The 22,263-nt window shown below is 35.0% G+C and overlaps 1 protein-coding gene across 3 annotated transcripts in view; it reads left to right on the forward strand.

The window, feature by feature from the left end:
• The window catches only part of RIT2 (Ras like without CAAX 2), a 467,387-nt gene that overhangs the window by 13,452 nt on the left and 431,672 nt on the right, over nucleotides 1-22,263 (forward strand). For 2 of the 3 annotated variants that reach the window (XM_038543399.1, XM_038543398.1), the window contains exon 2: nucleotides 22,054-22,103. The exons of the other annotated variant lie outside the window; for it this stretch is intronic. The gene's annotated coding sequence lies outside the window, so the exon portion shown is untranslated. The remainder of the gene's footprint in view (nucleotides 1-22,053; nucleotides 22,104-22,263) is intronic. 3 annotated transcript variants of the gene reach the window in all.

A 22,263-nucleotide genomic window follows, 5' to 3' on the forward strand; every position in this document is an offset into this window, starting at 1 on the left:
TGTGTTATTTCTATAACGATTCTTTTTTAAGAGTTTAATCTATACTGACAACCTACTATGTATCTGACATTTTCAAAGCTTAAAACTTTATAACATATGTTAGAAAATTTTTTGGTCTAAGCAAGGAATATTTATAAATGTCTGACTAAATTATTCAATAATCTTGTTAGAAATTAACAAGTATGTAAAAAGTTAAAATTTAAAAATTTAATTTGAAAATCAAAACTGAACATTTAAAATTGAAAGAAAATTCTATTTTTTCTTTTTTTTAATTTTAAAAATATTTTGAAATATTTTATTTATTCATTTATTCATTTGAGAGAGAGAGAGAGAGAGAGAGCACAAGCAGAGGGGAGAGGAAGAGGCAGAAGGAGAGGGAGGAGCAGACTTCCCACTGAGCAGGGAGCCTGATGTGGGACTGGATCCCAAGATATGGAGACCATGACCTGAGCTGAAGGCAGATACTTAACTAAGCCACCCAGGCATCCCAGAAAATTTCATTTTTCACGTTGAGGCCAATTCATTGGGAAAAAAATCATAGATTTCTTAATCATAGATTAAAGTGTTAACCATTTGTAATAATATAACTCATTATACCAGGATTTCAACCTAAACAAATTACAGAAATAAATGTTGAGCCAGATATTTCATGTATAAAACTGTGGCTTTGAAATTTTTGTGGTCATAAAATACTCATTCTATTTAGTTTTGTAATACATAATTATTAATTTAAACTCATAAAATACATTTATGATAATTAAATACTTATGTATTGCATTACTGCCTAAGTTTTTACTTGCATAAATTGTTTCTCTAATGAAAATGATCACGATGGACCATTTTCCAACCTGAAGATTGAATAATGCTATGATCACTTTCTAATAATTATAAACCAGAGTTTATAAAGTTCATTCATTTACTTAACACCTGACATATTAAGTATACCTCTTCAAAAGAGCTTAAATGAGAAAATTATTACCTTTTTTGAGCCTGGAAAACTAATATACATGATGCACAAATTGCTTAGTGCTGAAATAATTCACTCAATAAGGAAAATGGAAATAAAGAACATTTGACAGGTTTTTAAAGAGCAGTGTTTAGGGGCAGTACCCTGTTTATATTCATTTGTGAGGCTCCTACTAATGAAAGTTTCACTTAAAATACTACCAGCTGTTTAACAAGGGAACCATCACTAAAATGCAGACAGTTTTAAGTTAAAATAACTTTTTGCAACCATTCTTGAAGTATTATGTTCATTTAACACAGCTTTTATGGGACCCTAATTTCAAAGAAACTTAAACATAAAGAAATCCCCATTTATAGACTCAAAGCATTCATCTCTAAGCTTTTAAAAAGCTTTTTATTGGACAGCAAAAACATGCTAAGATGTGATTTTCCATGGTAAATTACTAACCCAACAATGTCTCTGTTCTCTTATAAATTATCAATGGTTGGTCATTTCAACCATATTTTATCTAAAAAGTTTCCTATGTCCCAAGCACAGTGCTTGGTGATTGGCTTGAAAACAAAATTGCACTAGGTCTCTGCCACTGAAGCTAACTACCTGTCTATATGCTATTCTGGTCTCCGTTGATTTCTCTGTTTTTTTTTTTTTTTTTTAAAGATTTTATTTATTCATGAGAGAGAGACAGAGACAGAGACATAGGCAGAGAGAGAAGCAGGTTTCCTGCCGGGAGCCCCATGTGGAACTCAATCCCAGGACTCTGGATTCACGACCTGAGCCTAAGGCAGATGTTCAACAGCTGAGCCACCTAGGTGCTCCTGCTGTCTCTATTCTATACAGACACACACAATTCCATGCACATAAATGCATGTGCACACCTATACACGCACTCAGACTCTTGCATATAAGACTGCACACCCACCTCATTCCTGCTAGAGCTTTGTTACTAGTTTGTGCTGAAGTTCTTTCTTGCATCATTACTTTTCAGCGTTATAACTGTGCACAAGTAGAGAGAGTGTTTGGATACCACTCAGGAGAGGCATGGTTTGCTGTCACAGCACATATTCATCTATCATTCTGTTCCTCAATCCAGATGATGGGTTGCTTATAGGAGGCTAAATGGCTCACAGAGTTCTCAATGAACAAATAACAGAACCATCAGTGGAAGATTGGTGCACATCTTGGCAGCAAGAGAGATTTCAATGAATCCTGCCTTTTGTTGTGATCAGAGAGGTATCTCTGAAGAATAAAATTGATTATGATGGGTTTTTCAGAAAGTGTAAATAATGTCTTCTCTCTCTTTTTTTTTAAAAGTCAGCTTTTGTTCATATTATGTGGCCAATATTTACATTACCACCCTCGTCTGTCCATTTATATTGATTATCCCCATCATGGAAAGTAAAGGGAGGACATGGGAAATGTGTTGAATACTATTATCTGGTATGGTGTATTCTACTAACCAGTTCTTATTCAAACATTCATATTTCTCTTATTTTCACCTTGCCTGTTTTGCTGTTAGACATGATTTGGAAGCAGAAGACAGAAAGATACAACTCTGAGAGCAACAAGAAACGTTTGGGAATTATGCACAAATGGCATCCAAAAGTTTTACAGGGATTTAAGTTAAACACAGAGTGAAATTCTAGCTTGGGATGCTGACTGAATTTTAATGATATCATTTGGTTCCTAACTTATGTCTCAGGCAGTCAAGTTTAGAAAAATGTAAAATATCTTGGGAACTGAAGATGACAAAGCTTGACGACACCTGTCTCCTCACTTAATTCTGAAGCCTTTGTCAGTTTAACATGCATGTGGCATCTTTTGTTATCATCTTATGGTGGCTAAGGTTTCTTGTTCCAGTTGCATGAAGTTTTGCTCAAATTAGACTTTTCATTAGAAGAGCATCACCAGTGAATTAGGATACTCCAAAATGCATAAATAAGCACCACTGAAGTTAAGGTCTCTAGTGTAATAAAAATTAAAATTAGCCCAAATGTAAAAATAAAATCATAACTTTTATTTACTATTATCGGGGAATAAGAATATTTTTAAATAGACATGCCAACATCAAACTAAGATAAAGGCATGCCTTCATAAAGCTCCTTTTGAGAAGTTTATACTCATTATTTCAGTGCTGGTTTTCCTAAACCAATTTGAGAGACATCCTTGGAGTTTATCTTTAAAATATGATTATAGGGGCACTTGAGTGGCTCAGTCTTAAGCTTAAGTGGCTTCCTTCAGTTCATGTCATGATTTCAGTGTCCTGAGATTCAGCTCTTCACAAGGCTCCCTGCTCAGTGGGGAGTCTGCTTCTCCCTCTGCATGCCCCACAAATAAATAAATAAATAAATAAATAAATAAATAAATAAATAAATAAATAAAATCAATCTTTAAACATAATAAGAAGAACCTGCGTAGCAGTGGTTGAGCATCCGCCTTTGGCTCAGGTTGTGATCCTGGAGTCCTGGGATCGAGTCCTGTATCAGGCTTCCTGCAGGAGCCTGCTTCTCCTTCTGCCTATGTCTCTGCCTCTCTCTCTGTGTCTCTCATGAATAAATAAATAAAATCCTTTAGAAAAATTAAATTATAAATTGTATGAGAATATTAGTCTAATTTGTCTAGGTTTCTATTTTTGTCAGGCCCAAAAGAAATCCATCTCAGCTTGACTGTGATGCATGTGCCATATACCAATCTTAAGTGTAGGGGATGTAAAATCTCAAAACTGTCCACTGATGACCATTCTGGATGTTTTCTCATTATAAAAAATGATGCAATAAAATTTATATGCTATTGGCCAACAATTAATTAACTAAAAAAGTAAGCCCCTAACGTCCTTTGAGATAAATGCTATAAAGAACAGAACATAGTGGGATGAAAATGTGCGATAAGTGAACCTAATTTAGAATGAGGAAAGTGATATTTTACCTGGGATGTAGAGGATAAGTTTGTAATGTTGGAGGAGATTGGAGTCAAACAAAATTCTGCTGGTAGGTAAGTCATATAAAAAGTGTCTACCTCATGAAAAGCAGTGCATATACAAGGAACTGAAATTTGTCCTGGGGCTAACCTGTAAGCCACATGAAGGGTAGTGGTCTTTTTCCTAAGAGCAGTTATGTTCCACTGAACATAGGAGTGAAATGTTCACTAGGAGTGATATGTTACATAGGAGTGATATGTAAATGACAAGGAGAAGACAAAGGTTTCCTGATTTGGCAGGCTCAAGCCCACCAGGCAATGGTTGTATTTCCATATTTTCATATCTCTTCCCCATCCAGAAGAAATTTCACCTGCTTCTGCAGGTATTGGTCCAAAATTTGGGTAGGTTGAATCTTGGTAGGAACTTTTAGCTTCAACAATGAGTGAGGTTGAGGTGCAACAGGGTCACCCCCAAAGATGAGTCAAACGTGTACTCTGTTCCTAAACTAATTTTGGTTTGAGATGGAAATGACATGATCATCATTAGGAAAATTGGTACAATAAATGCTTGCTGTTCTTTGAGAATATTTTATTCAGCTTTCCTAAGGAAGAAACACAATGGGATAGGTGAAACTCATGAAAAATGATAAATATATATACTGATTAGTAACTTGTGAGACGTATTAGTCATAGAATAAAGGGGGCACATGTGTTTTGATTGTAGATAAAAACGATGGAATAATCAAAAGTGTTTTAGAAAAGGATATAACACCAATTAAATCTTAAATATAGGGAACAGATCATGATTGACAAGATCATTAAACCTAAATACATATCCATTGATGTTGGATTGCCAAATTTAGCAAAGGAAAATATAGGACACCCAATTAAATTTGAGTTTCAGATAAACAGTACAGTTTTGGGGTCTTTTTTATGTTAAGAATGACCCGTGCAATATTTGGAACACAGTTATACTCAAAATGAAGGTTGTTTATCCAAAATTTAAATTTAACTTGCAGCCCGTGTTTTATCTGGCAAAACGATTCTTGTTTGACATACATTATGGTCCAGTTCTGGCCTCATGAAGATGAAACCTAGAGCTGCTAAGCATCTTGGCCAGTAGACTATAATAGTAGCAGATGTCAGCACCCTTCCATTCTGTAACAGAGCAAGTATGACTTAGCTGGCTCTAAGCAACTTCCATCTGAGCTTTCTGGTGTTTCTTAAAAGTACAATAAAACTATTGGATCGGGGTCCCACTTCTATGTACTCATTTAATCTTAATTACTTCCTTAGAAGTCCTAGCTCCAATTGCAGTCACTCTGAGGGCTAGGGCTTCAACATGAATTTTATGGGGCACACAATTCAGCCCACAACAGACAGACTCCATTCTAAGGGTGTTAGCTTACCTCATCTCCTTTTCCTTGATTCTTGCTATATGTTTTAAAAATGGTATAATAAACACAAGTGCTTTGAGCATCTTAATTAGGTCTTCCAGCCTTTTTGTCCTATTCTGAATAGTTTTCAAGAAGAGGAATCCGCTATCATTTGAAAAAGTATCCCCCAAATACTAAAGACTATTGACAGACTGAAGCTGTTGATTTTTTAAAATGTACTATTTTGTGTTGTCAAACAAAAGGACTGTATAAAAGAAAAAAAATAACTTCCATAAATATTTATCTGGGATGGCAAATTTCAAACATTAGCCTGCATCAGAATCACCCATACAGCTTGTTAAAATATGGATTGTAGGACCCCACTCTTGAATTTCTGATTCAGTAGGTGTTTGGTGGGGCCTGAGGATTTGCATTTCTTAAAAGTTCCCAGGTGATGCTGGTGGTGTAGATTTGAGAACACGCTCTAAGAACCAGGAAGCCCAGGAAATATGCAAATTTAATATTACTCATTACAATTGTTTTTAACCAGATGGAATTAATAAAAGACCATGAACTATGAGTGATTCCAAGACAGTAGACATTTACTGGACCTCAGATTTTTTTTCCCTTTCTTTTCTTTTCTTTTCTTTTTTTTTTTTTGGAGTATAGTTGATACACAGTGTTACATTGATTTCAAGTGTACAATTTAGTAATTTGGTAAGTTATACATTATGCCATATTCACCACAAGTGTAGCTACCATCTGTCTCGTTACATCACTATTACAATATTACATCATATTTTCCTTATGCTCTGCCTTTTATTCCTGTGACTTATTCATTTCATTGCTGGAGGTCTGTTTCCCTCTCCCTTTCACCTGTTTTACTCAACTTCCCAGTTCCCTTCCCTCTGGCAACCATTGGTTTGTCCTCTGTATTTTTAGGTCTGATTCGGCTTTTATTTGTTTATTCATTGTTTTTATTTTTAGATTCTAATTATGAATGGTATCATATGGTATTTGTCTTTCTCAATCTGACTTATTATATATCAATTAGCATAATGTCTTCCAGGTCCATCCACATTGTCTCAGATGGCAAATCTCATGCTTTTTATGGGTGCATGATATTCCAGTGAGTGTGTGTATATGTACCCCAACATTTTCCTTATCTTTGGGTAATGTTATTGGGCCATATGTATTTCTATTTTTATTTTTTTAATTTCTTTTTATTGGAGTTTATTTTTAATTTTTTGAAGAACCTCCATACTGCTTCCATAGTAGCTATGCCAGTTTACAATCCCACCAACAATGTAAAAGGGTTCCTTTTTATTTGCCAACACTTGTTATTTCTTGTCATTTTGATTTTAGCCATCCTAACTGGGGTAAGGTGATATCTCATTGTGGTTGTGATTTTCATTTCCCTGATAATTAGTGATGCTGAATGTCTTTTCATGCATTTGTTGGCCGTCTGTATATCTTCTTTGAAAAAATGTCTCTTCAGATCCTCTGCCCATTTTTAAATTGGATTGGTGTTTTTTTAGGGTAAGTTGTGTAAGTTCTTTATATAGTTTGGATATTAACCCCTTATTGGATTTATAATTTCCAAATATCTTCTTTCATTCAGTAGGTTGTCTTTTTTTGTTGATTGTTTCCTTTGCTATACAAAAGCTTTTTATTTTGATGTAGTCCCAATAGTTTAGTTTTGCTTCCCCCCCCCCCTCATCTCAGGAGACATATCTAGAAAAATATTGCTATAACCCATGTCAAAGAAATTACTGTCATGCTCTCTTCTGGGATTTTAGGTCTGTAATCCATTTTGAGTTTATTTTTGTGTATAGTGTAAGAAAGTGGTACAGTTTCATTCTTTTACATGTAGTTGACCAGTTTTCCCAGCACCACTTATTAAAGAGATGGTCACCTTCATTGTATATTCTTGCCTCCTTTATCATAGATTAATTGACTGTATAATCATGGGTTTATTTCTGGGGTCTCACTCTGTTCCATTGATCTGTGTGTCTATATTTGTGTCAGTACCATACTGTTTTGATTACTAAAGATTAGTAGTATATCTTAAAATCTGGTATTGAGATACCTCCAACTTTGTTCTTCTTTCTCAGGATTGCTTTGGCTATTCAGGGGGCCTCCTGTGGTTCCATTTAAACTTTAGTATTATTTGTTCTAGTTTTGTGGAAAGTGCTGTTGGTATTTTGATAGAGATTACATTGCTTTGGATATTACAGACATTTTAACAATATTAATTCCTTCAATCCATGAGCATGGAATATCTTTCAATTTGCATGTGCTATCTTTAATTTCTTTTATCAGTATTTTATAGTTTTCAGAGTATACATTGTTCACCATTTTGTCTCTGGCTGTCTTTCCTATGTGGTAAATTCATGATCATTTTAGAAATCTTATAATTCTCGAGGTTCTTCAAAGGAGCCCATTTGGATGTACCTTACTAAGTAAAACCTTAATGTAGTCACTCACCTTTCCTGATATGTCAGCATGGCACACTCTCCAATTATTGTATATTTTCAGTGTAATTATATGATAATATCTTCATTCCTCACAAATAAAGAAGGAAGTACAAGTCTGGTAGTGCTTAGTCATTGATACTCATATGTATTTTTCTGTCTTTTCCCTCTAGAAAGAAAATCAAAGTCCTTGTGTACTTCTTTATCAATGAGTTCCCAGTGACTATCTTTGGAATAAGGTGTTAGATTGAAAGAAGGAGAAGAATGACCTCTTAAAATGTAGAAATTTACTTGGCTTCCTCCAGCACTTTCCTATCTCTGCTTATAACATTGTATCTTTCCATATTATGTGCTTTCTTGAAGTTTTCTCCTCTTTAAGAAAATGGATACTGTGAACCATATATCACTTACAATGCCTGAGAATGAGCACTTAGTATTTCCCAGATTTTATGTGAATCATCTTACACGCATTAAACAATGTAGTAGTCACAACAACTCTGAGTTAAGTCCTAATGTGCCCCCTTTTTGAAGATGAGAAACCTGGAAGTTGAAAAGATGAATTTAACTAAGATCACAAGACTCAAGTGGCACAGAGAAAACATAAACTTGAAAGTTTGACTCCTTTTTTTTTTAAAGTTAATTTATTTTTATTGGTGTTCAATTTACTAACATACAGAATAACCCCCAGTGCCCGTCACCCATTCACTCCCACCCCCCCGCCCTCCTCCCCTTCTACCACCCCTAGTTCATTTCCCAGAGTTAGCAGTCTTTACGTTCTGTCTCCCTTTCTGATATTTCCCACACATTTCTTCCCCCTTCCCTTATATTCCCTTTCACTATTATTTAAGTTGACTCTTAACAACATTTGCCAGTCAACAACAGAATTGATTTCTCTTTATTTTTTTCAAGTAATCTATAGGAACAATAATTCAAGTTATGTTTCTCATCACTAGAGTTCATACAAATGTGGCATTCTAACCCATTATTCAATATCAAAATAATAATAGTTTATTATTTAACATTTATAAAAAACAATGTTTTAAGACAATGTGCCAAGCTTTTTCTATGGCTTCATGGGGTCCTTCATACTTCTGGGTGTGACCAGGTGTATTTTTATTATACTTGAAAAGGATAGCCATATGGGAATTTAATAATCTTTTTGTGCTTAACATTACATTCCCCTTCTAGAAAAAACAAATTGGGAAGACAAATCACCTATAAATTAATAAACAATAAGTGGAATGATGTACACTATATCAAAATGTGATATTTGAGCAAAGTTCTATCCCCTCAACTGGATCTAATAACACTACATTCTTGTGCTTGATATTTGCCTTTTAGACCAGAATTTGGGTGAGATTTAAATGTGTAATTGGGTAACAAAGCTTGGAATTTTGTCCTCTTGACTGAGTGTGTTAATTTTCCTGAGTGTTGAAGTAATGTGTGAAAAATATTAATAGTGATTACAATAGTGATGAAGATGATAATACTAGTGTGTGGAATACTGTCCAAATCCTTCATAGGCCCGATCTAATTTGATGGTCTTTTCTTTATTATCAGATGATTATTTTGTTTCCATTCAACTCAAAGATCTTTGATTCTCTGATTCAGAAATTGACTTTTCCATGAGCTTAGGCATACAATCTGGTCATTTTAGAGACTTTATACAGATAATCTTGCTGAACAATTTCTTTGGAATTTTACTTTATCTCTTTATTTATGGAGCAGCTTGATTTTGACTCTTGTAGATTATTAATGAGGTGTGTAAGCTTATTTTTAGAAGAGAAGGCACAAATTTACACAGATATTTTATTCTTTCAAGCTGTATAATGAGCTGTTATAAGACTTGTTTCAGTTCTTTGGACATGAGACAAAAATTCCATTGTGAAGAAACCCGTTCCCAAGGAAAGCAGGTGCTTTAATAATGTTGATTTATTGATTCTGCCTCCAGAGGCCTGTTATAAACTAAATGCTAATCTCATCTGTTTATATTAATCATAATCCCATCCACTTACATACCTGAGTAAAACAAAGAAAGCAAACATGAGTCTGTTTTTTATTTAATTCAAGTATATAAATAAAAGACACTAAGTCAATTAATAAAAAGGAGAAACCAGCATGAGTCAGTTTAGACTCCTTTGAAGGACATTGAGTTTATCTACTTTAGGAAATCAGACTTTATTAAGTTAATCAATAACCATTTAATTCCAATTAATTCGCTTATATATATGTATCTACATCTCCGTGTGCATTTAAGAAAGTAGCTCCTTTTCAGTCAAGTTATTTTCAGACTTAATTGTGTCTAATTTAAATTGAACTTCTCTTCCAATAGTCTCAAATGTGTTGGATATGAGTTGAGTTCATGCTGACAGCTGGGGGAATTGATTCAAGAGAAGAAAGTCATTTTAAGCTTTTCCAGCATATCTACACTATAACTTGAAAATGAATTCTCAGAATAGTAATATCCACGGATATTTGGGCCATTGTCCTACAATAATCGGATTTGCTTGTTTGGAAAGCAGTATGACTAATGAACTGAACAAATGATGAGAACCAGTACTTGAAAAGTCCATATTGATGATAGCATGCAGCTTTCTGGATAGCCATTCCTCAGGGCTCATCTTTGGCAGACACTGAACTATAGTGGGTTTAATTCAGAGCCTACCTACAATGGAAATGGTGCTCATAAATTACTGCTGGGATTCATTTTTATTGGCTTTGGAAGTAAAATCTACAGACACTAAAGTAAAAACTCTGTAATAACAGTTATAATTAAAAATATGGGCCAAATTAAGTTCATCATGTGCACTATCTTATCAAAGGAAAATAGGGGCATATTGCGATGTTACCAGCCAAATTAATATTTTAGTTCAATTGATTTTACTAGTGATACACAAACATAATTCTTCAAAGTTTCCATAAAAACAGTGTAGGTAAATAAACCTAAATTTTAATTCAGAACAAAGAATAATTTTCCCTGAGAAAATATAAAGGTGTCTGCAATGAAACTAACCTTTAGTTCATAAAGAATCTGATATTCAGGCTTTATTTCTTAGGTTACTTTTTTTTTAATTGCACAAATTTGAACTGAATGTCTAGTGTGTATCTGACACCATTCTAGGTCCTGGGGAGAAATGAGGGGATGTTATAGTAAAGCTACAACCTGTGGGGAAAGAGACCTGTGTCTGTGGCCAGGTTCCATACTTACCAGTTCTTAAGCATTAAAGGATTTTCAGTTCAGGTAGAGTTAACAGCACTTCTGTTAGAATGTCTGGGAAATGTTTAACAATGTACGACACACAGTAGATGCTCTGTTAATACTGGTTGATTCTACTGTTGACCTTATTTGGGGGAGTTAAGTATGAATCATACATGATCTTCACCCACAAGGGGCTCATATTTTACCCATAAAAGATTTACTCCAGTTATTTATCTCCTTGTGGGTCAAGATCATACATTATGGCCCAACATAATCTAAACCTACCGAAGGGCAGCCCCTGGTGGCTCAGCGGTTTAGCGCCGCCTGCAGCCCAGGGTATGATCCTGGAGACCCTGAATCGAGTCCCACCTCAGGCTTCCTGCGTGGAGCCTGCTTCTCCCTCTGCCTGAGTCTCTGCCTCTCTGTCTCTCCTCTCTGTGTATTCTCATGAATAAATAAATAAAATCTTTAAAAAAATAAATAAATAAACCTACAGGAGACGATGGTGATGATGATGGTAACAATGAAAATACTGTGCCTACGTGGCATTAAATGCTTTATATTATTTTAGATATCTTCAAAATGGTAGCATAAAGTTAAATCATTAAGATTATTGTCATATGGAGAAATTGAATATTATAAATGTAAAATGGTTTTCTCCATATCACACAGCTAGTAAATGCAGAAGGGATTAAACCCAGCCCATGTTCATAAAAGACTAATCTTTTACTAACATTTCAGCTTAGCCCTACAACTCCAGTGCCATGTTCTCAACGTCATTGTTTTATTATCTAAAATGAAAAGAGAAATATATTTGAATGTTGGTAATATTATAGTCCGTGCAAATCCAGATTATAACTAGACATTGCCCATACATTATTCACTTGTAATTTTTTTTAAAAAAAGACAATTTCTTATTCAGATATTAATATAACTTTTCTAATTATAAACACATTTATTGGACACAATGTTGTCTTAATTGTGAGATACCTTAAAAACAACCTAAAATGCATATACATTTACCTTGGAATAACCTAGAAATTATTGAATTCAGCCAAGTAGGAGCCTTCCAGCTGTTTTTATATATAAACCAATCTGACTTTCATTTCTTTCCCACTGACTTTCTTCTCTGAGGTGAATTTTTTCATGATATTTTATTGTTTTTTTCCTCCTGAGGTGCCAACAATAATACATTTTTTATATGCCAAGAGCATGCATTTCAAGTGATATCTTCTTGAAATAACTTTCATTTTATTAATTTAACAAATTTAGTGACTATTAGTAACCTAAAATATTTTAAATAATGTATTTACATAATTTCTCTATATGATGTTTATTAGTTAACATCATAAATTTTTACTGAATAGAACTATTGCATACTTTCATAAGATTGTCTGTATACGAATTCCCAGCTTCTTATTGCTCTGAGAAATTAGTGTGGCGAAAAATAATTGAAATACATAGATAATCCCAGGGGGGAATATGTGTGTGTGTGTATATATATATATATTATATGCAGATATTATATATATATAATATGTATATTATACACACGTATATATATGAATATGTACATATACATATATGTGTGTGTTTATGTAAATTTTTAGAGAGTTTTGTAATAATACAAATAAGAAATAAAGTGGACATGAAATAGCACAGTGGCATTAGAATCGAAAGAAAGTACAAATTGAGAAACATTGTGGACTTTACTTTGGACTTTACTAAATTTTAAGAAATGGTTAGACATCTGCGTAAGAAATGAGATTAAAATTATTTTTGAATTTTGAACTGACTTGGGACACTATGAAATCATTCCAACACAATAACAAAAAGAACATTAAAGTTCATCTAGTTCTGAGGTTTGGCATACTACTGGGCTAAACTTTCCAATTTATCCAAAAATAAGAAAAATTAAAAAGTTAAAAAAATAAAAAGAGAATCCGGTTATTGGAGTGAGAACCCCAAGCTGCCAAATGTTCAGTCAAGTGTTCTTTAAGGTACTTTTCTGTTCATAAACAGAAATGGGACAATCAGGGGCACCTGGGTGGCTTGGTTAAGTAGCTGACTCTTGATTTCAGCTCAGGTCATGATCTCAAAATCCTGGGATCCAGCCTCACGGAATGTTCTAAGCTCAGCAGGGAGTCAGCTTGAGATTCTCTCTCCTCTACCCCTCCCCCGACTCTCACGCACACTCTCTCTCTTAAATAAATCTTTATAAAAATGGGACAATCAATGTGTGTGTGTGTGTGTGTGTGTGTGTGTGTGGTGGAAACTTCAGGTCATGATTTTTATTTGAATCAACAGATTGTAAGAAGATTCAAGTCTTTTTATAGTCTACTCTGTTTCAGAAGTGGTGAAAGGTATATAATTTGTTTCCAATCTGATTCACCATTATGTTACTTTATTTTTAGTACTTTGACATGTAAAGGTATATACACGTTTCCAGTACCTGAACATTGCAGTTTATTTTTTCTTGCATTTTTTAAATTGTTTTTTATAATACATTTAGTTTTTATTGGTGTTCAATTTGCCAATATACAGAATAACACCCAGTGCTCATCCCGTCAAGTGCCCCCCTCAGTGCCCATCACCCATTCACCCCCACCCCCTGCCCTCCTCCCCTTCCACCACCCCTAGTTCATTTCCCAGAGTTAGGAGTCTTCATGTTCTGTCTCCCTTTCTGATATTTCCTACCCATTTCTTCGCCCTTCCTTTCTATTCCCTTTCACTATTATTTATATTCCCCAAATGAATGAGACCATATTGAACATTGCAGTTTAAGGAGACTCCTTTAAATATCTGATAAATATGATGGTGATGGCTTGCTGATTTGCCCCACATAACATATAAATAAAATATAATATATATGTATATAAAATATAGGAATTTGACTAGAATTTAGAAATATGACTTAAGTTTCAGTGTTCAGCTCTCCTGCTTGATGGTTAGAGTATCAATATACAACTTCTGCTGAAGATGACGTGGTCAGGATGCACTAACAGAGTAGTTTCAGGCCTCAGAATGTTGTTCTGCTATACTTCTAAACGTGCAAAAAAGTAGGAATATGTGACTGTTGATTTCAGCATTGATGGGAGAAATAAAAGGCTGGAATCATTCCAATGTCTTAAGGTAGAGTTTTATAAATATAGAAGAAACAGAGTCTCCTTACTGTGGAATGCTATCCAAGATGCATGATTAAATAAAAAAGCAAAACAGAGCAAAATATTTTACCATTTTTCTTAGACTAAAGGAGATAAAAGCATACATGTTCGTGCATAGGCATGTGTATGAACACACACACTTAGATTTGTATAAAAACTCTGGGGTTGGAAACAAACAAAAATAATATTGAATTATATGTTGGGGAATGGGAAGTGAGTGGATAAGAAAAAGTATGGGTGTAAAAATTTTTATTGAAATCTTTTTGAGATTTCAAGTTTTGCTAAAGGTCAATCTATTAGCTATTAAATAAATTTTAGTTCTCTAATTTCTCAACAAAGTTTTTTTTTAATTTTGAGATAAAATCTTCATCTGGTTAATATTTTTTCTTTTCTTAAAAGTCTTATATCTCCAAACTTATAGCTTGGTATTTAAGATATTTTGTTATGAAATAAAAGGCATTCAAATTGGCAAAGGAGAAGTCAAACTCTCCCTCTTCGCCGATGACATGATACTCTACATAGAAAACCCAAAGCCTCCACCCCAAGATTGCTAGAACTCATGCAGCAATTTGGCAGTGTGGCAGGATACAAAATCAATGCCCAGAAATCAATGGCATTTCTATACACTAACAATGAGACTGAAGAAAGAGAAATTAAGGAGTCAATCCCATTTACAATTGCACCCAAAAGCATAAGATACCTAGGAATAAACCTACCAAAGAGATAAATGATCTATCTATACTCTAAAAACTACAGAACACTTCTGAAAGAAATTGAGGAAGACACAAAAAGTTGGACAAATATTCCATGCTCATGGATTGGCAGAATTAATATTGTGAAAATGTCAATGTTACCCAGGGCAATTTACACATTTACTGCAATCCCTATCAAAATACCATGGACTTTCTTCAGAGAGTTAGAACAAATTATTTTAAGATTTGTGTGGAATCAGAAAAGACCCCGAATAGCCAGGGGAATTTTATTTATTTTTTATTTTTATTTTTGAAAGCTGTTTTATTTTATTTTATTTTTTTTAAAATTTTTATTTATTTATGATAGTCACAGAGAGAGAGAGAGAGAGAGAGAGAGAGAGAGAGAGGCAGAGACACAGGCAGAGGGAGAAGCAGGCTCCATGCACCGGGAGCCCGACGTGGGATTCGATCCCAGGTCTCCAGGATCGCGCCCTGGGCCAAAGGCAGGCGCCAAACCTCTGCGCCACCCAGGGATCCCAGCCAGGGGAATTTTAAAAAAGAAAACCATAGCTGGGGGCATCACAATGCCAGATTTCAGGTTGTACTACAAAGCTGTAGTCATCAAGACAGTGTGGTACTGGCACAAAAACAGACACATAGATCAATGGAACAGAATAGAGAATCCAGAAGTGGACCCTCAACTTTATGGTCAACTAATGTTTGATAAAGGAGGAAAGACTCTCCACTGGAAGAAAGACAGTCTCTTCAATAAATGGTGCTGGGAAAATTGGACATCCACATGCAGAAGAATGAAACTAGACCACTCTCTTGCCCCATACACAAAGATAAACTCAAAATGGATGAAAGATCTAAATGTGAGACAAGATTCCATCAAAATCCTAGAGGAGAACACAGGCAACACCCTTTTTGAACTCAGCCACAGTAACTTCTTGCAAGATACATCCACGAAGGCAAAAGAAACAAAAGCAAAAATGAACTATTGGGACTTCATGAAGATAAGAAGCTTTGCACAGCAAAGGATACAGTCAACAAAACTAAAAGACAACCTACAGCATGGGAGAAGATATTTGCAAATGACGTATCAGATAAAGGGCTAGTTTCCAAGATCTATAAAGAACTTATTAAACTCAACACCATAGAAACAAACAATCCAATCATGAAATGGGCAAAAGACATGAAGAGAAATCTCACAGAGGAAGACATAGACATGGCCAACACGCATATGAGAAAATGCTCTGCATCACTTGCCATCAGGGAAATACAAATCAAAACCACAATGAGATACCACCTCACACCAGTGAGAATGGGGAAAATTAACAAGGCAGGAAACCACAAATGTTGGAGAGGATGTGGAGAAAGGGGAACCCTCTTACACTGTTGGTGGGAATGTGAACTGGTGCAGCCACTCTGGAAAACTGTGTGGAGGTTCCTCAAAGAGTTAAAAATAGGGATCCCTGGGTGGCGCAGCGGTTTAGCGCCTGCCTTTGGCCCAGGGCGTGATCCTGGAGACCCGAGATCGAATCCCATGTCGGGCTCCCGGTGCATGGAGCCTGCTTCTCCCTCTGCCTGTGTCTCTGCCTCTCTCTCTCTCTCTGTGTGACTATCATAAATAAATAAAAATTAAAAAAAAATTAAAAATGTTAAAAAAAAAGAGTTAAAAATAGACCTGCCCTACGACCCAGCAATTGCACTGTTGGGGATTTACCCCAAAGATACAGATGCAATGAAATGCCAGGACATCTGCACCCCGATGTTTATAGCAGCAATGTCCACAATAAACAAACTGTGGAAGGAGCCTCGGTGTCCATCGAAAGATGAATGGATAAAGAAGATGTGGTTTATGTATACAATGGAATATTACTCAGCTATTAGAAATGACAAATACCCACCATTTGCTTCAGCGTGGATGGAACTGGAGGGTTTTATGCTGAGTGAAGTAAGTCAATCGGAGAAGGACAAACATTATATGGTCTCATTCATTTGAGGAATATAAAAAACAGTGAAAGGGAATAAAGGGGAAAGGAGAAAAAATGAGTTGGAAATATCAGAAAGGGAGACAGAACATGAGAGACTAGTAACTCTGGGAAATGAACTAGGGCGGGTGCAAGGGGAGGTGGGAGTGGTGGGGGTGACTGGGTGATGGACACTGAGGGGGGCAATTGATGGGATGAACACTGGGTGTTATTCTATATGTTGGCAAATTGAAAACCAATAAAAATAAATTTATATATATATAAATAAGATCTTTTGTTATCTCATGACAACTTAATTTTGTAATATAGACTTTTCATTTTCACACACCCTATACTCAAGTAAACAGAACAGTACAACTACTATGGTAAAGTAGTTGGATGCCAGCTTGTGTTTCAGCTCATGTATTACATCTATAGGGATTGTCATGCTCTTGGTTTCAATTTATTCACATTCTATCTTTAGATATCCCTTATGCACCAGTGAGGCTTGGTATATAAGAATAGCCTGGATAGGAATAATACATTTGCTTATGGTTGTGGTGTATCATACTGAGAATAAAGTATTGGAAGAAGTCATAAAGGAGGGAGATCAGGAAAGAATAAGACATACCCTAATACTACTGGTTATTGAATTCAAACCATATTAGGTAGAGTTAAATAAATTGGGTTCCCAATAAAAGAAACACATTTTAAAGGATTGAAGAAAGGCAGATGAGGGCAAATGTCATGATTATAAGCATGCATTGCTTTTGATGCCTTTATTTGGGCTACTCAAAGACAATCTATGAACAGCCAGAAATCTTTAGAGGAGCTAACATGCAGTATACTCTCACTATGTATGAATCCCAAGACCAATGTTAGAATTTCTATGGAAATTTCCTTGATTCCTTCCATTGAAATTTAAGCTTTCCTTTTCTGAACCCAGTTTTATCAAATAGCTCCTATATATGATTTAATGCTTATTATATTTTTTGTAATATTCTTATTTATATACATGTCATAACTTTTTCTACTAAGTCATTTACATACCAACATTTAAAAAAATAAATCCATCTAAAGCATCAAATGAAATACTGAGTACATAGTAGTAGTTAAAAAATACACCCCCTGGAGGATCCCAAACTCCCTGTCTTCATTCCTTACGTAAGAGTCATTCAAATAATATTTTTAATGAAAAAGCCAAAAAGTAATGCAGTAGGTAAGATTAGGAGACTAGTATGTAATGGTAATGACAGAACCACTTATAAACTGTGACCTTGGGTGAGTCCCCTTTCCTCAAGAGTGAGGGAGTTGAAATCTGGCCACAGAGTGGCTCAATTGGGTTTTCTGCTCGGGGTCTCACAAATTTGAAATCACCTTGTTAGCTGAGCTGGGATCTTATATGGAGGCCCTGGAGAGAATTTGCTTCATGCTTTTTCAGATCATTGGCAGAATTTAGTTCCTCATAGTTGAAGAACTGAAGTCTCTGTTTCCTTGAATTGCACTCTGAACCTTTCTCAGGCTTTCAATCTCTGACTTTCTTTCTGCTTTTAATTACATCTGCAAAGTTCGTTTGCCATGTAACATAATATGCCATGAGAGTAAAACCAAGGACTGAAGATAATAAAGACTAAAATTCTATCTAACATAGATATTGTGATATTCAAAGAACCTCTAGAGCTTTACAAAGCCAACTTTCAGAAGTAATGATGGTAATTGGAAAGTTTCAAGTAGACCTGTTTGAGAGAAAGAATGGATGAAAAATGGGGTCTGATGTTTTTTTTTTTTTTTTTTTTCTGAGGTGAGGCCCTTTTCAAGCCTGACAGTAAGTGATTTTCCTCTATAATTGTGATTTAAACTATTAACAAATTCAGTTTTCTATTTACTGAAGTCTGCTGGCAATTTTTGCTGCCATGTGCAGTCTAAGGATGGTAGAAAAAGGTACTCTAAGGCATAGCAGGGTCAATAAGAAAGGATTTCTCAGGCTCTTTTATCTCCTTTCCAAAGCTATGAGTCACAATAATATGTCTTCCACAGAGTATTATATAAATGTTCACTTAATTTATGCCTCTTAGTTAATTCATATATCTAAGCCTGCCTGACATAAGCTTAAATATTAATGTACATATTGCAATACAGCTAGTAAACTTGGAGAAGTATGTGAAATGTATTTAGAAATAATGCAAATTGGAAAAAGAAATTCTTCAAAAATATCTGGAATGCTTCTGAATGCAGAATGAGCATCCTCTGGGAATATTCCAATTTCACCTGCTGTCATCTCTCTCCAAATTACTTCAGAAATGCCATGCTTGGTTGAGTGCTGTATACACAGGTGGCTCTGTATCAATGGTGTTTAATGATGGCATGCATGGGGAAGAGAGAGGAGAAGTAAAATATCATTTTAGAATATGTGACTTTTAGTAGAACTACATTAGCAAATGTAAAGCACATTATAATAAAACCTCCATCATCTGGAAAGCTATTGAAGAAGGAAAAGTGTTCTAGCCACCTGAATTTCCTCGTCTGTGGATGATTACCCTGAATTCCCTCTCCTCTTTCACACTTGTTGAGATACTTTGTAAAATGCATATTTTCACTTTCTTGGATTAAAATGTTGGCATTAAGAATATTATTGAATTGGATTTATAGATCATATATTTTTGTCAAACGTTGAGAGTAGAAAATAGATGAGCGAAAGTGGAATGAATCAAACTGCCCTGAGCCTAACACATGCCCAGATATGGTGTGAGCAAGTGACATACATGAGATGTCAAATGCATTTGTAACTCTGACTTACGTTGTTGCTATTCAACACCACACATTGTAATGTGATAAGTTCAATTAGTTGAGTTGGTGAATGGAAGCTTACTTTGCTGTATGTATCACTTGCAAAGTGGAAATATCAGTGCTGGTGCTTGTATTCTATTTTTTAAGCCTTCCAGGCTCTATGACCAGCTGAAAATTGGTAACAGATTTTGCACTATAGTTATTTGAAAACGCTTTTTATAATTCTATAATGTAACTAGGGGCATTGAAGGAATAATTTCAGAAATCATAAGATAAAGTGTCAGCCTAGCTATTAACAAGTCATGTGACTTTGAGTGCTAGTTTTTCATTTTCAAAACATTTGGATTAAATCAATAATTTCCAAATTTGAGTCATGTATATTAAATGACCCTCCATCTCAGTTTGCCCAGAAAATATCTTATTTATACCTGGCCTCACCAAGTAATTACTATTTGTATTCCCTTTCACTTTCAAAAGTATCCCAGTGGGACAATAAATTATATATGGACCATATTTATGGTCATTGTTGAGAGGGAAAAATGTATTCCTGGATCCTTAGTATGCAAAAATAAAGCTAACTAAAATCTACGTAATTATAATTCTTATACAATCTTACGAGCAAAAAAATTTACAAATGAGATAAAGACCAATCTATAAAACCCATAAATTCTAATTTTGTCATAGATTATGACATTAAACATTAAAATTTTGTCATAGATTATGTTTTTTCCTCTGAAATTAAATCACTAATCTTAGGTCTAATGATATGAAAATGTAGCTTGGGAGAAGGTTCTATATTTAATCTTTGTTTACGTTGTTATATTTTTAAATGTATCAATAATCTTATTCTGAGAATAACTATCCTCCTAAGATTTTCCATACAGATGCTACCAATAATTTCAAAGCTTTTTTGTTTGAGGAAATCAGATTTCAGATTTTGCTAAACTCTTCATTTCAAATGAAGTTTACTTGATAACTGCATGAAATCTTTCCAGTAATATTGCAACTATACTGAAATCTGTAGTAGTTATCCAATAAAATTATTTGCTAACATTGGAAGCACAATATACTTTAGTAAGTATTCATAACATTGCCAAGGACCATCGCATATTAACTTGCCTAAAATGCTGTGGTTCTTGACCTCTGCATGCCTTCCCATCACCATCACCGCCATGAGCTATGTCACCACACTCACTAAAATTCTCTTTCTTTGCTCAGTGGACTTACCAGATGCTAAATGAACTGAGAGATTATTGGGCTTTCACTTGGTGGAAATAATATCTCAGGCCCAGATGCAAAAGTGGGCAATAAAACTAAGTGGCTCTACTGGATTACAAATGTAACTGGACAATGAAGAATATGCTCAGAATATATGCTATCGTGAAAAATAAAAGCACTCAAGGCTTTTTACAAAGACCTCAATAACCTCTCAGAATATGCTTGAGCACCTCCTTGAATGCTGGATTGAGAAGCTATCTAATTAGAAATTCCAGTTATAATTGGTGATTGTAGTTGTAATTTGGCCTTTGGAAACTGAATTGCAGCACATTTCTCACACATATTAAAACTACCTGCTTTAAAACATTGTAAAATGATTTGGATATTGTTACATTTTTATTTTATTTTATTTTTTAAAGAGAGGTAGGGAAGGGCAGAGAGCTCTGACTTGGGGCTTAATCTCACCACCCTGAGATCATGACCTTGAGATCACAATCCCAGCTGAAACCAAGAGTCAGACATTCAATCAACTGTAACACCCAGGTGCCACATGGTAGTTTAAAACAGTTTTGGATAGATTTTTTATTTTATTTTATTTTTTTAAAAAGATTTTATTTATTTATTCATGATAGACAGAGAGAGAGAGAGAGAGAGAGAGAGAGAGAGAAGCAGAGACACAGGCAGAGGGAGAAGCAGGCTCCATGCACCGGGAGCCCTACGTGGGATTTGATCCCGGGTCTCCAGGATCGTGCTCTGGGCCAAAGACAGGCGCTAAACCACTGCGCCACCCAAGGATCCCCTGGATAGATTATTTAAAGATTTTAAAGATTTCACTGGTGCTGCCAAATAGGGCTAGATTTGTATGTACCTCATTGATTTGTCAGACAAAGTGGTCATTTTTATCAGTTTCTTCAAGCAGGATTTTCTTGTTCTTGCTGACTTATTAGTATCCTGGTGGTTTGCCCCATTTCAGAGGTTTAGAAAACAGGACACATTTTAAAGTTACATTTAAAAAAATATTTTTTAGGGATCCCTAGGTGGCGCAGCGGTTTGGCGCCTGCCTTCGGCCTAGGGCGCGATCCTGGAGACCCGGGATCGAATCCCACGTCGGGCTCCCGGTGCATGGAGCTTGCTTCTCCCTCTGCCTGTGTCTCTGCCTCTCTCTCTCTCTCTGTGACTATCATAAATAAAAAAAAAAAAAAAAAAGATTTAAAAAAAAAATTTTTTTAGGTTAATATTTCATCATGTCCTAAAATAATGTGAATTTAAATTTTCTTAATTTTCTTCAAGGAAATGAGACTTTGGGAGGACTGAACAAAAACCACCAAACAATTTTAGAGGTGAGTCTATGAATTCTTTTTTTTTTTTGACGATATATGGGGAAATTGAAGTTATTAAGACATATAAAAAACCAAAACCAAGCCCTGCAATTCAGAGGCCCCAAATATGCCATGTCCTTGTTTTCCATTTGTGATATTGCTTTTGACATGTCATATTGTG

The sequence above is a fragment of the Canis lupus genome, chromosome 7 (genome assembly GCF_011100685.1).
Source record: "Canis lupus familiaris isolate Mischka breed German Shepherd chromosome 7, alternate assembly UU_Cfam_GSD_1.0, whole genome shotgun sequence".
Lineage (NCBI taxonomy): Eukaryota > Metazoa > Chordata > Mammalia > Carnivora > Canidae > Canis > Canis lupus.